The sequence below is a fragment of the Phasianus colchicus genome, chromosome Z, assembly GCF_987193195.1.
Source record: "Phasianus colchicus chromosome Z, bPhaCol1.hap1.1, whole genome shotgun sequence".
Classification (NCBI taxonomy): Eukaryota; Metazoa; Chordata; class Aves; order Galliformes; family Phasianidae; genus Phasianus; species Phasianus colchicus.
The window spans coordinates 72,577,646-72,594,791 of NC_143476.1; positions in this window are offsets into that span (position 1 = coordinate 72,577,646).

A 17,146-nucleotide genomic window follows, 5' to 3' on the forward strand; every position below is an offset into this window, starting at 1 on the left:
AACTATTTGTCTCTAGTCAGATCCCTTTGCATGCAGCAAACTGGTTTTTGGTAGTCTGTTGGTATTTTTGCAATCTTCAAGGTATAGGATTCCAAAAAAAGACAAATGTCTGCTTCACTGTTATAAGTAAGCCACCAGCCATCTGTTGGAGTGATTAATTCCTTGAGCATCATAACTTACATGCATTTTAATTGTTTTGAGGCTTAGGTGTGAATTGTTACTGGTTTTCTCTTTTTTTAAAGAATTCTAACTTTAAGCAGTGGAAAATGGTAGTGGGGAATTTGGGAATATCAGTCCTGTAAGTACTGTGCATCACTGTATAAAAGCAATAAAGAGCCAAAAACCTGCATCTGCAGCAATCATAAAGATTTAAGGAGACCCATTTGTTGTTCTCTGGTACATAATGCCTATTTTCATCCCAATAATTCATTCTGTTGACTGTCTAGATTATTTAATGTACTATTTGCCATACATTATTTATAGAGTCTTACTGATACTGTTCATTTTGATTAAATGATTATTTCTGAGCATGATCATCCAAAATCAGTAGGTGTTCTAAAAAATATCCCAAACTATCAGTTCATTCTTAGCTAGCTGATGATATTCATAAACTTTCACACTGTTGCTGTGCATAGTAGTAATCTGGAAACTTTTACTAGAAATATATCCCATGATTCAGTCCAGAGAAGCATGTTCTTTTGTACTTAATGAGAGGAAATAACAGGTACAGAAGAACATATAGAACACCATAAAAAACACTGAGGTAGATACTCTGGGCTTTCTGTATAAATATAAAATCTTTGAGTCAAAATGGGCCATACCTTTAAGTTTTGCCTTACTAAGGTACATTGGTCCTTGTCAGATGCAGTGCTGCTGAAATTTTAGGATGTCTATGTGAAAGATCTCAGGTTTTCTTCTCTTGCATTACTAGGAAGACTCAGTTTACAAGAAGCTTTCCTAGTTAGTTTGCTTTAAGCGAAATCTGAAACAGTTAATTGGTCTAATACTGTATACACCAGGTTTGGCAAGATCTCTATGGCACTTTCTGATTTTGGCTCATCTGATCATCAGAGCAAATATCTGTTCAGTTTAATTTTATTTCTAGATGATCACTGGGATCTTAAACACGAAGAGCATGCATTTTTCAGAATAATGTTTTTTGGGTCAGTAGCTATTCAGTGCTTCTGTAATATTATTAGAGCATCCCTGAATTGCAAGTGAACATGGGGACATACACTGGGGTAGCGTCCATTTATTGCAAAGAAAAGCAGCAATCTGGATGGGGAATGCTGCTTGCAGGGGTCACTCACTTGTTTTAGTCTCTTGGGGGGATGCAGATGATGAAGTGAGAGCATGAAGCCCATATTGATCCCATCTCCACGCTGTGACAAATATTGAGGGCAAAATTCTGAAAGCAGTTGTCAACGGCTGTGGGCTTTGCTCTTTTTTTCCGTCCCTCCTCTGATCATTTTTCCTCTGGGTGTGGAAAGAGCAGCTGCCAAAGCACAGGCTTAATATCTCTGAATGCCATCACAAATATACGAACCACTGTGCTGATGACACGAGTCAAACCGATACAGATGGACAGAAAGTGCATTGCAGTGATTGCTGTCTTATGTAATAAGCAGCAGTGGTGGTGGGTGAAGAAGGCCCGGTGCCGTGGAGATAAGGGAGAGCCATGCAGCAGCTGGCCAGAGGGACCTGCATGAACGTCATTCTGTCACACATCTGAAGAAAAACTGGGATGATTTTCATATCTCTGATGGAAGAGAGCCTGTCAGAGGTGACTTACTCCTGCTTTTGGATTAGGGTATATGTTTGAAATAACGAAATATCTGTGTAAAGAAAAAAAAATGGACTGTTTGCAAGATCTCTTTATTCTAAACTCCATAACCTTTCTGTGGCAATGGATTGCTCAGCTCTTTATCTGAGCACAAAGCTGAGTGATTTTGGCTTCCTGCTTTCACAATGTCTGTCGCCTGGCAGTATGACTATGAGAAAGTAATTGTACTTAGAAAAGAAATAACGTGGGTTGATTCCCTGATGATTTCTTCCCCAGTGATGCCACAGCTAAGGTGCTGGAGGTGAAGACTCTTCCTATTATCTTGCTCCTGTGTCTGCTGAGCCACTGTGGACCTCACTGTGATATCTCCACAGGCCGCTTGTTCATGCTCCATGTGCTGCAGGGCATGCTGGCCTAAGAAAGACCCTTTATACTACAGAGAATGTCACTAGAAAAGGCAGTGTTCAGTTCTGGGCACCTCAGTACAGAAAGGACATTGAGGTGCTGGAGCAGGTCCACAGAAGGGCAACAAGGCTTCTGAAGGGCTTGGGAATATGCCCTATGAGGAGAGACTGAAGGAACTCATGTTTAGTCTGGGGAAGAGGAGGCTGAGGGGAGACCTTATTGCTTTCTTCCAATATCTGAAAGGTGATTGCAGAGACAGTGGTTTTGGTCTCTTCTCACTGATGACAGGATGAGGGGAAATGGCCTCAAGTTGCACCAGGGGAGATTTAGATTGGATGTCAGGAAAAACTTCTTTACAGAAGGGGTGGTTAAGCACTGGAATAGGCTCCCCAGGGAGGTGGTTGAGTCACCATCCCTGGATGTGTTTAAAAACCATTTGGATGTGGTGCTCAGGGACATGATTTAGCAGAGGGTTGTTAGAGTTAGGGTAGTATGGTTAGGTTGTGGTTGGACTCAGTGATCTTGAAGGTCTTTTCCAACATGAGCAGTTCTATGATTCTATGATTCTAGGTGAAAGTGGAAATTCAGAAGTTTCACCAGAAATGTTATCTTATGTGTTTCATCTTTCTCTTTTGTTTAGAGACAGCTGAACGTGAGACTTTACTATGAAGTTGACTACATGGCAGGGAGTTACCAGCGCCAGAGACCAGGGCTTTGGAGATGCATGAATAAGGGAGATGGAGCAGAGGCAAACGCTGCTACAACTCCTAATCGTGCTGAAACAACTTGCCAAAGCATGTCATGCCAGGTCCAGAGCTGAGAGGAGTGGGACAGTCAGTACAGAGAGATGAAGTGAACCAGCACCAGTGATAGGTTGTGAAACGTGTAGCTGAGTAGCTAAAGGAAAAGCAGAAAAGAAACCGGACTAATATTGTCAAGCCATTATGTTTCCTTAGCGGAACTCCTGGAGAACAAGTATTTCACGACTGCTTAGAAACAACTGAAGCTGCATATTCCAGCTGGTCGGACCTGGAGGACAAAGCCTTAGAAGATGCAGAAGACACCTAGTTTACCGACGGTAGCAGTTTTGTGAGACAAGGAAACCATGAGGCAGGATATGCAGTAGCTGCTACTGACAAGATAATCGAAGCACAATCATTACCTGGTGGGACTTTCCCTCAAAAGGCTGAAATAACTACCTGGACAAGAGCCTTAATTATATGGACAGATGCTAATTATGTATTTGGGACACTACACACTCATAGTACCATCTGAAAAGAGCAAGGATTGCACACACAAGGAAAACAGCATGATGTAAATATACTGAAGAGCATGGTTATTATATATTGTAAAGGACATCAGAAAGGTAATGCTGTACAGGAAACTGGAAATAAGATGATGGATCAGGTGGCAGAACAGGCAGGTGTAGAAGGCTTTGATTCCAGATGGTAAACTTAAAATCTCTGAACCTGAGTCAGAACCTGTAAAATATTCTAGTAAGGATAGGAATCAATGTTTTAGAAGGGAGGGCAATAACAGCAAATTGATTTCTTGGAACTCCCAAGAAAAGGGAGTATCACTGTATGTTGGTACTAACTGATACCTTTTTACAGTGGCCAGAGGCATTCCCTTGTAGAACAAATAAGCACGTGGAGTAACTGAAGTATTGTTACAGGAGGTTATTCCAAGATGCTGAGGAACTACTTGGTCTGTCAAGGAAAGTGAACCATCAAAAGTTAAACTCATAAAGAAAAGATGAGTTGGTTACTAATTTGCTTTATTTCAGTGTACACAGGGTGGTGTCTGTGGCAAGTTGATGTTGTGTGCTGTTACATTTTGTATTTTGGTTGCAATAGTACTATGTTTTGTGTTATATTTATTTATTTGTTATGGTTAAACGTGTGATTGTCACTCTTCTCCCTTCTATTTGGATCAGCCTTACATTTCTATATTTAACAGCGGTCACTATTAAGGAAAGTAATAACATTCTCATTAGTGGGCATGAATATCATAATGGAGGTAATATAATGAAGAGGTGTCACTTGGGTAAAGGTTTCTGGTGGCTGTGTGGAGATGGGAGAGCTCAAACTCCCACCAGGCATAGTGAGAACTACTTGGAGCCAGTATCAAAATCCAAGTAGGGTTAAAAGGGTAAATAACCCCTTGGTAAGGTAAATACAGGATACCATCCCTTTGTGAGAGCCCTTATTCCAGTCTTAGGAGTAGCTCAGCAAGAAAAGGCTACAGTGAATATCTCTGCAACTCTAGAAATAGTAGAAAATGCCACAACAAATGCATTAGAAGCAATCCAAGAAGAGGTATCCTCTTTGTCCAAAGTGGTACTCCAAAACAGGATGGCATTAGATTTATTAACAGCTAAAGAAGGAGGGATATACACAGTAATAAATCAGAGCTTCTGTGCTTACATAAATAAAGACCTGAGAATGGAAACAGTATTAAGGAAAATCTGGGAGCAAAGAGAAGTCCTGCATAGGACAAGTATCAATAATACTGACTGGGAAAAAGATCTATGGGACTCATTTACTAGCTGGTTACCAAATCTAGGATGGTTAAGGCAGACTTTTCTTGGCATGCCTCATACTTGTACTATCAGTGGGCCTTACCTGTGTGGTGATGAGTTTCTATGTGCTTGTGTCAGAATATTAGAAGGGAGTGGGAGGTACTGAAAAGAATGAGTTAAGGCAAAAGGTGGAAAGTGGGGCTTATTTCACATGCTAAAAAGGAGTAATCTAGCAGGTCAAAATCCTGCTAGATAAAGAAAAGGGGGGAATTGAAAGGTGAGAAGTGCCCCATAAGTGAAACTAAAAAGGCAAGAAGGCTTCACAGTGACTGAGAATAAGGGGGGTGAAGAGGGATAGTTAGAAATAGTTTATAGAAGTAAGAATGTAGAGCTTGTTAGAAAAATAAGTGATGGCAGACACTGGGTCTGAGATAGAGAGGGGGATGAAGGCCATACAGATAAGTTTTGAGAACAACCCAGGGACATCTGGCAGGGAGGTGATTAGATGTCCACAGGGCTAGAAGAAACCGTTTTGGGGGGATGCACCCCGATAGGTCAGAAGTTTACAGTGAGAAAGGTCAGAAGCCTTCATGAGGAAGACAACAAATCTTCATCCCACAACCCACTATGCAGGCACAAAAGGGGAGATCTGCATACTAATGAACTCTCAGGGGTGTAATGAATGTGTATCCAAATTTCAGGAAAACTATTGATTATGTATTAGTTTGGCCTGTATCTGTAGCACGATTTTTTGTGACGGCGTGCAAGTTACCCTTGCACCCAGTGTACGTGCACCGCTAAATAAACCATATCTGCTTTGTAACCTTACTTAGGTTACAGAGTTTGATTCCACACATCAGGACTAGATGATCTTGAAGGTCTTTTTCAACCTGAGCAATTCCATGATTCTATGATCTGAGTATAAGATTCATGCTTCTTGTTGCTGCATGGAACATGTGCAGTTTGTCCAGTGGACTGTCAACGTGACTTCAGAAAAGTGATTTTCATCCATGCACCCAAAGAAAAGAACAGAAGCCACAGGTTTACATGGAGATGTTTTCTTTGGAATAGTCCCCACGTGAAACAAGCACAGCAGAACATTCAGTACCAGCTGAAATGGTCGATGGTTTAGAGTCCCGCATACAGGGCAGCTGGCTCAAAAAGGCAGTACAGAAAATCCCAAGCTAAATACTGCCTACATGTGTTGCAGGAGGATGCTTTTGTGATGGGGAGGACCCAGAGCAGTGAGTCCTGCATTGTGTCTCTACACCTATCTCCCTAATAGTATGACAATTGTATATCCTTATACTCTTTTTGGTTAAACTCAGTAAAAACAGAATAGCTGCCCAAGCACCAACCTCAGTGTTGGGAACATATCTGAGTATTTTATGCCCCACAGAGTCCTGTCTTGCCGTATCTGTGTATGGTTTTCTGATCCTGCCCAGCCTGGTCTATCACAGCTCACCCAGAGGATGATACTCCAGCAACACTAGGTTGATGTTTATGGCAGTTACTGGAGATATTGCCTGCTCAGGATTTCTGATGGCAACGCAAACCAGACACGTTGTTGGGCAGGAAACTGCATGTGGGGACAACTGAGCTGCTGCGAAGAATGAGAGGCTGTGCCATTATGTGCTGAGCCTGATTAGTGACTTAAGATTAGTCCCACAATTAGAGAAGTGACCAACCTGGAAAAAAAAAAAAAAAAAAAAAAAAACAGATGTAGTGCAGTAATTATTACAGTTAATGATTGAACTTAGCCACAGAGGAACAGTAAATAGTAATTATTCTCACAGCCACAGGGGCTGTGTTTCCTCACTGGTCTGAGCCTTGCTGTCCAGCCATTAGAGTGACATCAGATCCAGCCATTTCCAGGTTCCTTTTGCAGATACCATCTTGTGGGGAGCAATGAAGAAAGCCACTTCTCATAGCCCATTAATTGACTCCATGATCCCATAGGCCTCCTCAACTCTTTTTTTAAGACCCGCTGGCATTATGATTCACCTGTTGCCTGCACACAGAAGGTTCATAGCCATGAACTTGCTCAACAAGTCTCAAAGTCAATGCTCTATCTTCCCTTCAGCACATGCAGTACATGCTGTATGAAACTGTTGTGTTAACTCCTATTCTGGCACAGATGTGCCATAGTCATATAATTTCCCTACAGAATAATGTGCTTGTTCTGCTCATTTATCTCAGCAATACTTTGTGCGGACAAGGAGGAATGATAGGAGCTCTCTGTGGTGTTTCCACAAAAGTAGTCATAATCAGATCACACTTGCTGTGCAAGAGTAAGGAAAAGACAGCTTGTAGGAGAATTTTTCCTTTCTATATGAACCCTTTAAATAAGTCTTCATTAATGGTTTCATTTTAATATCTGTGTTTGCCAAATCTTGATTCCAGTCAGAGAAGCAAGGAACATTTTCTGATGACTTCTCTAAGTTTAAAAAGAGAAGTTCAGGGATAGCTATTCAATTAACTGTGACTTACGCATGTCTGTATAGCAAGACTTCTACAGATGAAATTAAATTTCTTCTCAAAGGAGAAAGATCGCATAGATGACTTATTTAAATGTGAAGATAAATTGCTTTGACATATTGTGCAGGAAGGCACATCACTATTGAAATAGTTCTGGATACCACAAATCTATTCACAAGTAATTGGATTACCTCACGTCTCATACAAAAAAAAAAAAAAAAAAAAAAAAAAGCTGCTGAAAAAATGATTCCCAAACAATGGAGCAGATTTACACTGGTTTAATCTCAGTCTCTCCACATTTGTGATGGGAGGAATAGCAAAAGCTAGTGACAGGAGACCCCTTCTCAGCCATGCCACAGACTCCCTAATGTCTTTCTGAACTCCATCCAGATCATCTCATTGTGCAGGAGGAAAGTGGACCTTTCCTGTTTAGACCAAATAGAGTGCAAATCTCCTAAAATCATGGAATCATATGGCTTGGGTTGGAAGGGACCCTAAATATCATTCAGTTCCAACCCCTTGCCATGGGCACCCCTTGCCATCCATTAGATAAGGCTGCCCTGGCCCCATCCAACCTGGCTTTGAATGCCTCCAGGGATGGAGCATCCACAGCTTCTCTGCTCCAGTGCCTCACCATCCTCTGAATAAAAAATTTCCTCCTGATATCTAATCTAAATCTCCCCTCTTTTAATTTAAAACTATTCCCCCTTGTCCTATCACTATTAGACCATGTAAAAAGTCAGTTTCCCTGCTCTTTATAAGCTCCCTTCAAGTACTGTCAAATCACATGAAGTGTCCTGAAGACTTCTTTTCTCTAGGCTAAACAAAACCAGCCTGTCTTCACAGGAGATGTTCTCCAGCCCTCTGATCATCTTCATGGCTTTCCTCTGGACCCAATCTAACAGCTCCACATCTTTTTTGTGCTGGGGGCCCCAGATTTGGACACAGTAATCCAGATGGTACTTCACAAGGACAGAGCAGAGGAGACAGTCACCTACCTCTCCCTGATGTCCACCCCTTTATTGATGCAGCATAGGATGCAGTTGGCCTTCTAGGCTGCAAGTGCATGCTGCAGGCTCATACCCATTTTTTTTTTTTTTGTCCACCAGAACCCCCAAGTTCTTCTCCATAGGACTGCTCTCAGTGAGTTTTTCTCCCAGTCTGTACATGTCAGGGATTGCCCCAACTCAAATGCAACACCTCGCATCAGGTTCATGTAGGCTCTCCTTTGCATAAAGTGTCATGGTTTTCCACAGTTGACAGAGCTGTGGCAGCTGTGGGGACTATCAGCGTGTGAGAGGGGTTGCTCCACATCTTCCACACAGCAGGATTGAGAAGATCCCACAGATCCTGGAGACTGGAAGTGACAGAATGAACTCTCACTGAGGGCAGGACATTTCTAGCAATCATTTTCAGTTGCTGGTGTCTTTCCAGACTTTGCTGACCAATAACTACTTTGGTATTTTCATTAGTTATCAATGTTCCTACTCTCATTCATAATATGGGAAGGAAACTCTATAACTCCAAAGTGGTGTTAGAAAACAGCATTCTTTATTCCTCATGATGTGCAACGAGTGACTTGACAAGCAAGCATACTCTCTCAGAGTTCAGGTTCTACATTTAAACAGTTAAAACATGCAAATGCAGTACATTGACATACATATTCATTCTTTTTCAAGGACTCACAGAAAGTCTTCCTATGCTCATGTACCTTCCAGCATGCTAAGTGGTATTCAGGGTGGTCGAGTGCCCACTTACTTCTTCCCCTTTTTTCACCATCAGCTTCACTGAAGCCTTTAGCCCACTTCCATCCACTTTTCCCCAGTTTAGAAGATTTCCACTGCTTACTAGGTCATAGAGAGCCACTTTTAAAAAACAATATATGTGAAACCCAAGGAAAATGTCCTTGCACTTTCTGAGGCAAAAGATAGAAGTATTCTATTGTGACTCCAGTAGTTCTCACAAGGCAAAATCATTGAGGCAGGAGATAAAAGAGTTCTATTTTGTCCCCGGTGCCAGTTTGAGATAAAACAAGACTGTTCACCCACTAAAGCTGAAATGGAACATTTCAGAACTATTGCTTATGGATTCCTTTTGCTAAACTAATACTGGTTCTTAAAATACTGATTCTTAAAATAATGCACTAATCACTATTGCTAAACAAGACAACCTATATCAGTACCTTCCTTCTTAAAGGCTACACTGATGTTTTTCATGTATGTTTTTCTCTTCCATCTGCATAGCATTCACTGGCCCTGAAGACTGTGCACTACTGGATGAGGAACTCCTTCCCAGCAAAACTGTGGAGTCTCCTTCTCTGGAGATACTCAAGACCCGCCTGGACACCTACTTGTGCGACCTCATGGAGGGAACCTGCTTTGGCAGAGAGGCTGGACTCGATGATCTCTGGAGGTCGCTTCCAACTCCTACAATTCTGTGAGCTGTCCTCAGCCAGGGTTCATCAGGCTCAGATCCCATTCTTGGTTAATGGCTAACATCAGATTTTTCAGAAGATGCAGTAGGAATGTTGTAACTTCATGACATCTATGTAGGTCTGGAGATCTGCTTAGCTAGCACACGGGCCTGGAAAGCCTAGTTTTACACTCTTTAGAAACCTACCTGCTTATTGTTATTTGTTGTTACTCTGATATCCTATACTGCCTATTATCATTTGAATCTGTGTGATTCTGTGTGTACGTGGCAGAATATTGCTGCTGGCCAAAAAATAAGCTCCAGATTTTAGATGTAATGCATGTCAAGAACTGTCTCCTATAGTGGTGTGAAAAAAAAACCAACTATCAGATATCTAATTGTTTGTTCTCTACTGTACAAAGTGCAAATGGGTGGAGAGCTTGTCCTTCCTGTTTTCCTAGCTTTGCTTTCTACCTGCCAAGAGGGGAATGAGAGAAGGAAGAAGGTAGAAGTAGGGAGGGAGCACAGTAAGCGATTGCATGTGCTCCTCTGAAATGTAGGATTTACTCATCCTTCTCTTTGCTGTGGTATTTGCTATTTGCCATTTTCTCCCTTATTTCATCCATTGCAGGCTAAAAACAGAGCTATTTGAGCATTATTCTATATGAACATCACAAAACAACATCCCCTTGAAGCAAACAAGTTCCGTACTGCATACTCATTGCGATGAGACTTCCCTGCTCTCTGAGATCTTCCGTGTTCATGCTGTATACATTTTTCTTAGAGATATTGCTTCCTATTTCCCTGTCCAAAATATTTTTGCTCCCCCCATCATGTAGCATGTGAGGCACTGTCAGCCACCCTTCAACCCTGAGGAGGTGGCATTTCAGTGCTCTTTCACTGATTTGCTTTCTTTGACAGGTGCCACGGAAAGTTTCTGTGATGATGGTAATTATGGTAGATGTTGACTTTGTGTGGTAGGTATTTTAAAGACAACGCTACTTGGGGGCAGTTAGCAATCATCTACGAGTAAAGAAGACATAAGAAGAAGACATCAGAAGCTGCTAGATGGCTCAGCAGGGTGCTGGTAGCACACAGCCATAAAGATGCTTCTCCTCTGAATCTAAGAGACAGATGACGCGACAGACGCTGGTCAAGTTGCTTTATGCATGACTAGGAGGTGCTCGGTGACTCCGGCTGAGGCAGAAGAGCATACTAAATCCTGCTTGGTGCTGTTATAGCACTGCATCTATTGGCTACCTTATTTTTTTTATTAGAGACTTTACTGTATGCAAAATACTCATCTGAGATAAGTGAAAAGTCAATAAGTGAGTTCAGGCTGCACTCCATTTTGCAATAGCTGAGCTGTGGATAATTATGAGATTACCCTGGGGGGCTGCTCCTTTACTCAGATGTGTTTGAAAAGGCAAAGCTTCATTACATGGTGTGAGGACTTTTTCAGAGACACAGATTTGAGATCAGCCCTGCCTCGCTATTTCCCTTGTGGTCTACTTGTGTGAGCGTCTTTATATTAGCGAGAGAGAGGGAGGACAGCAATGACAGCATCAAGTGTTTCTGGCTGCAATGAGACTCAGAGCTGTTAAATTTCTGATAGCTTAGGACTTGAAGTATCTTCTATAAAGATGGCTATAAATAAAGTAATAATTTATTCATATCAAAAGAGCGCATGGTAAGATAATTAAAATCTCCAAAGAGAAAGCCTGAGATCATGATAAAAGCATAAGAAAAATCAGGAAAAATCCAAGAACAAGTTCTCAAAAAGCAGATGAAAGAAAATTTCATCTGTCATCATCAGCTGTTATGAACAATAAAACACCTTCCCCTTCTTCTCTCCTCCAAAAAGTTAATTCCACTCACAGACACTTTCTGCTGAGGTTGGTCACTTTTCTGGTCCTGTGATTTCTCTGCATTTCCTCCCATCATGATGTCCTTTCTGCACAGTGTCCACATACAGCAGACACATGCTATCCTTCCTGTCATGATGCTGCTCCCTGGCTCTTCCTCTGCTGCCCACTGGCCCTTGCTGCTGCTGTGTGCAGTTGAAAGATAAGGCCAGTATCTCAGCAGTGACTCACTGGCTTCTCCAGTCAGAAACAAGCAGTGGTTTCAGCTGACATTTTTATCCAGCTGTTCTTACAGAAAGAGCACACCTGCTCCTGGCGGCACCAAGCCTTGCACGGGATGATCCAACTCTTGGTTCTATGACGAAACTCCATCACACCCATCCTGGGAGTGCAGAACCCAGAGGGCAGGACCAGGAGCTGGAGACAAGCTGTGGAGATAGACAGCACAACCCAACCCCAGATGCAACAGAAGACACATTGACCTACCTTCACTCCTTCCCACCAAACACGCCCACAGCATGCCCCTGAGCTGGGTGATGTGGGGACAGAATGGATGTTCCATGGGAGGGCACTCGTGCTCCATACAAAGAGGGCTGTGGGAGCATTTATCTTTCTTTTTAAAAGGCAATTTGGGCATGACAGGTAATTTGGCACATTTCAGTAAGAAATGTGCCAAATGTATGTGAAATATCTGCCAAATCTTCTGAAAATAGGAGCGGCTGCTGCTGTCTTACAGGGAAGCTGGGAAAGGGGGGTGGATTTTATTAGTTGCTAATTACAGGCCTGTAACAAAACTCCTGTGTTGTGTATGCTAGCCAGCGCCCTCCAAGGAGTGGCTCGTCTTCCAAAGACATGCAGTGCCACACACTTTAAAACCATCTTCTCCCATGCACCAGTGTCCTTTCAACCATCCTGGGTGACTCCATCACCTCATGTGGTGAGGAGCACGACTGGCCCAGTTCATCTAGCCCAGCGCATGGCTGTGTCTGCACAGCTGAATGCAGTGGAGGCTGCATGCAGATGCAATGCTCCAGGCACAGGAGAGGTCTGTGAAAACTTCCCTCATGGAAGCGTTTATTTTTTATTGATCCAGCCAAAGAGTAGGCTAATTTTTAAGCTGAAGACAAGGAAGTAGCTTGTCACTAACAAAAATGTCATTAGAATATGTATAGAGAACACAGGGACTGTACTTAACACTGGTAACTTAACTGGTAAACACACCAGCTTTCTGTAATTAAATTAATTACCCAGGATGGTGCTTAGGTGAGGTTTTTGGACTGGGAAAAGAAGAGGTTTTAGAGAGCTCAAAGATATTGTAATAGCAATGTGAATCTTATGTCAAATACAGACAAAACTTACACACTGAAGTTTTTTTTTTTTTTTTCCATGCCCATTTTCCTGATCAAGCAAAAAAAAATTTTTTTTTTTTTTTTGAAAAATCAATTACAAGTAAGACTTAATTCAGCCAGCCATCTAGCCTACATGTGAATAAATAATTTGGCATGTACAGTCAGATATGTATAATATTGGGTCAGGCAGGACCCAGTATTAAAGATGGCTGCAATAACTGTTCAGAGAGCTAAGAAGAATACATTCATTTCTCCTTCCCACAAATCTACGGGATAGAAGAGTGGCCAAATGTTTTCAGCCAAAGTAACTGAACTTTCACATTTCCTGCTTCATGTGTTAGATTTAGCTCAACCTGGGGATCTTACTAGCTTCAGAAGTGCGTTGGAGATAGATCTTATTTTTGCATAACTCCTGTCAGTGCCACCTCCAGAAAATTATTAATACATATAAATAAACAAAGCTAACCGAAAGCAGTTTTACAGTACGGAGTGGGAAAGGCATGTACAGGCAGCAAGAGCTAGCAGCGCGAATATGGCACAGAGTCCCTAAGTGCAGCACAGGTAGGAGAGGCAGTACCCCATAGTACCAAGCTGAGGTATTGTATTCCAAGATCAAATAATATCACTTCCAACAGCATCCTCGTATTTTCATGCCATGTCTGTTCTTTACAAATTATGTGCTGACCCAAAAAGTCTTCTGTGGTTACCTAGAGAAGGAATCTAAGAAAAAATAAGATTTTCATCCAAGCAATCAAGCATGCATAAACAAATGGAGCGTGTTTGCTCATTTAAGGTATTTTCCCAACCTTTGGCAATGACAAAGCCATATTCTGGCAAAGCCTTTGGCACACATAGACCACATAGAGGATGGGTTGGGCAGGAATAGTGAGGGCCCTCACTGTACTGCCAGCCTGGCAGTGTACTAACGTCTGGGTATTTTTCTCTGGTAGTTTCCCCTCTTGTCTCACTGTTTTTCCAGTGAGTACTGAAAATCTGAGTCTACAAATCTTTCAAGTGCAGCAAAAAGCCAGGTGCAAGTTCAGAGTGAAAATAACTTACAGTGGTAAATGCCATTCATTAGAAACATTGAAAATCTTTTAATCAATTCAAAGGATAAAATAAGGGATTTGGAGTTATCATCATGGAAGGAAATATCTATTTCATTATTTTTTCAAGTGCAATCAGAATGCACAGAGTGGCAGGTCAAGCAAAATCCTTGAGCCAGCTGCAGAAAAGGTCAGTGAACAGCCTTAGCCATTGCCAGTACATCTCCAGTCTATGCAAACAAAGGTCCCTCTCTTGGTACAAGATACATAGAAGTACATGAAACAAGCTCATCTGCCATTCAATAACAGGCTAATAAAAAAGTATCAATCATGCATGTCTAGTCAGAGTCAGGATCACAGGTGTTATTAATACAGCAGATTGAAAGCAGCACCAAAGAAGTCTCTTTCTCTTGAGGTTACCAATATCCAAGTTGAAGCTTTGAGGGAGCAGAACTAACTTCCAAAGTCTGAAGCACCAAAATTTGGATTCCTTGTCCAGTTTTGTTTTAGGAACAACATTCTTCAAAGTTTTTCTCCCACAGGTAAGGGAGAAACTGATTTGCATTTCTAGTAGAGAACATACAGCAAGAAAAGACAGAGATAAATTTTATGTTGAATAATTCAATAGTCACATGATTTGGACAGCTATGTGCAGTAAGAATGTAGTCCCAGCATAAGGAAGGATTGAGTAGGTCATGCAGAGTAGCTCCATGGACAGAGGTGGACTATTACAAACCCACTGCCAGCACAGCAGTTGCTGATGTAATTCACCAATACTGTGGGGGAGGAAATTGCTAGTTTTCAATTTGTGGACTCACTATATACATTAGCTGAATTATTCCTGTTCTACAAAATTAGGAAAAGAATTTCACAGAATCATGTAATCATTAGAGTTGGAAAAGATCACTAAGATCATCTAGTCCCACCAACACCACCATCACCTACTGTAAAGCAGGAAACCTGCTTTAGTAAGGAGATTGGATTCCATGATCCCTTGATGTCCCTTCTAACCCCTACAATTCTGTGATTCTTTAATCATCACTGTGCCACCAAACCACGTCACTCAGTGCCACATAGACCCTTTTCTTGAAAACCTCCAGGGGCACATAAGACTTGTGCTCCAGACCCTTCACAGCTTCACTGCCCTTCTCTGAACACGTTCCAGGGCCTCAATGTCTTTCTTGTCACGAAGGGCCCAAAACTGAACACAGTATTCAAGGTGCAGCCTCACCAGGGCCTGAGTACAAGCCCGTTTTTACAGTATTTTCAGCCTCTATTATCTCACCTAATGTAAAGGACTTTTCCTTAGTTTTATGTCTCACTTAGTACTGAGGAGCTGATATTACTGATCAAAATGGTGAGAAAGGAGAGGACAGCAGTGACGCAAGACACTCATGCAGCTTTTTAAAAGTGATTATGTGAGTTTTCTCTGAAGTCCCTCAACTTTTTGGCTACCTTGAGACACTGAGCCTTTAAGCTCTGTTCTGTTAAACTTCAGCCATAACAATGCACTGATTCAAAAAATGAGAAAATGTCCATCAGAATGCTGCTCTATGAGTCTGAAGGAATGAAGTACTCAGGGGTGAGGCAGCTGTGATTGTGCCTGCACTGATTCAGTGCAGGAAAATTGTTCCAGTTTCCACATGACAGCTGCAGGTTTGATCCAACACTCAGAAAATCAATGAGGATTTTATTTGGCTTAATGAAAATATGTTAAAGGCCCAGGACAACCTAGATATGTCTCCTAGGTAATTTATGATAGAATGCGTATACATCCATTACTAATACAATGTACTCATCTTTGAGCATACCCTATTTCTTTTGTCTTATTTTTACTTTAGTCTTCGATAATGAACAGAAAATGACAAGCATTTTTGAGGAAGTTGAACTCCAAATATTCCTACAGTTAATTTTTAAACAGTTGTTTTCACTCCACTTGGGAAATGCTGAATTAATGAAAATTGTGTCTTCATAATTGCAGAATCTGAATGAGACTTGAGATTATGACCTAGAGACAATCACAAGGACTGGGTCATCAGCACCATTTTATTCATTCACTTTGCATTCTCTCTCAAGCAGAATTATACATTTTATTATTATTTTTCTTCTTGATAAAATCTCTAGACCGATAATAAAATAGCTAGAGAATAGTGCCTATTGGAGTTTCATAACTATTTTAATTTTCTTTTTCAGGATAAAAAGAGAAAAGTGGCATAGAATTAATCGATTCTTGAGAACATCTTAAAATTGTAACAAGGGCAAAGTAATACAAAATATATTCATTCTCACGACTTTTTCATGATTGTAACCAGAATAGCAAATGGCAAAATGTATTAATTCTTATAATAAAAATGTAATGAGGACAGAGGATGGTGCAAGATGAATTAATTCTAGTGGCAAACTTAGAACTGGTAGGCATGGTCTTATTTGGATCACATCTGCATTTCTATGGAAAACAAGTCTGATAGAAAAATTGTTATAAAGGCAATACAGAAATATTGATCTGGTCACTTTACTGTAGGACAATGGTTTTCATTTTAGAAACGGTGTGGATTAACAGATGCTAAATAATTATGAATATGGTCCAACTACTATTTTTGTTAAATCTAAAACATGGAAAAATTCTGAGTGTTTTCCATTTTCAAACTGTTTTGTAGCAAACACCTTGTTTTAGCATACAGTGGCAGAAGGCACCATTCTGACACACAATGCAGTAGGTCTGATTTGTCCCTGAGTACACTGGCATGCTTCTGCATGAAAGAGAGCCACATGGAGCATCTGCTTCACCCTCCAGAGGCTACCTGGCTCCCCATAGGCCATACTGCCACTAATGCAACCTCTCTCTCCACAAGATAACTCAGTTCCTGATCAGTGTCCCTCAGTCCATGCATGCCCATACACACACATACACAGTTTCCAACCCTGGAGCTGTCTTGAGAGGGCAACAAATAAATTGTGATGTACTCCTGATTTTAGAGAGCAACTGACTAGAGATGCTGGACCACCAAAGGGATCTCAAGTGTGAACGTGTTCCTCACCACAAAATGTGGCTGAGAATCTTCATACCCTGCTGCATGTGACAACCCTCAGTTGTACAACGGTACATGGCTCTGCATTTCTGTTGTCGGTGGTATTTTACTTCAGGAGTGAAGGAAACATCACTCTGATGAGGAAGGGGGGCATGGGTCAGCAGCGCAGGACTGTGAGGGAGTTAAGAGGACTGTAATGTGTGCGAGATGGATTCCAAAAGGGCAGATTTCTGTGGTGAATTATCAGTTCTGTACCTT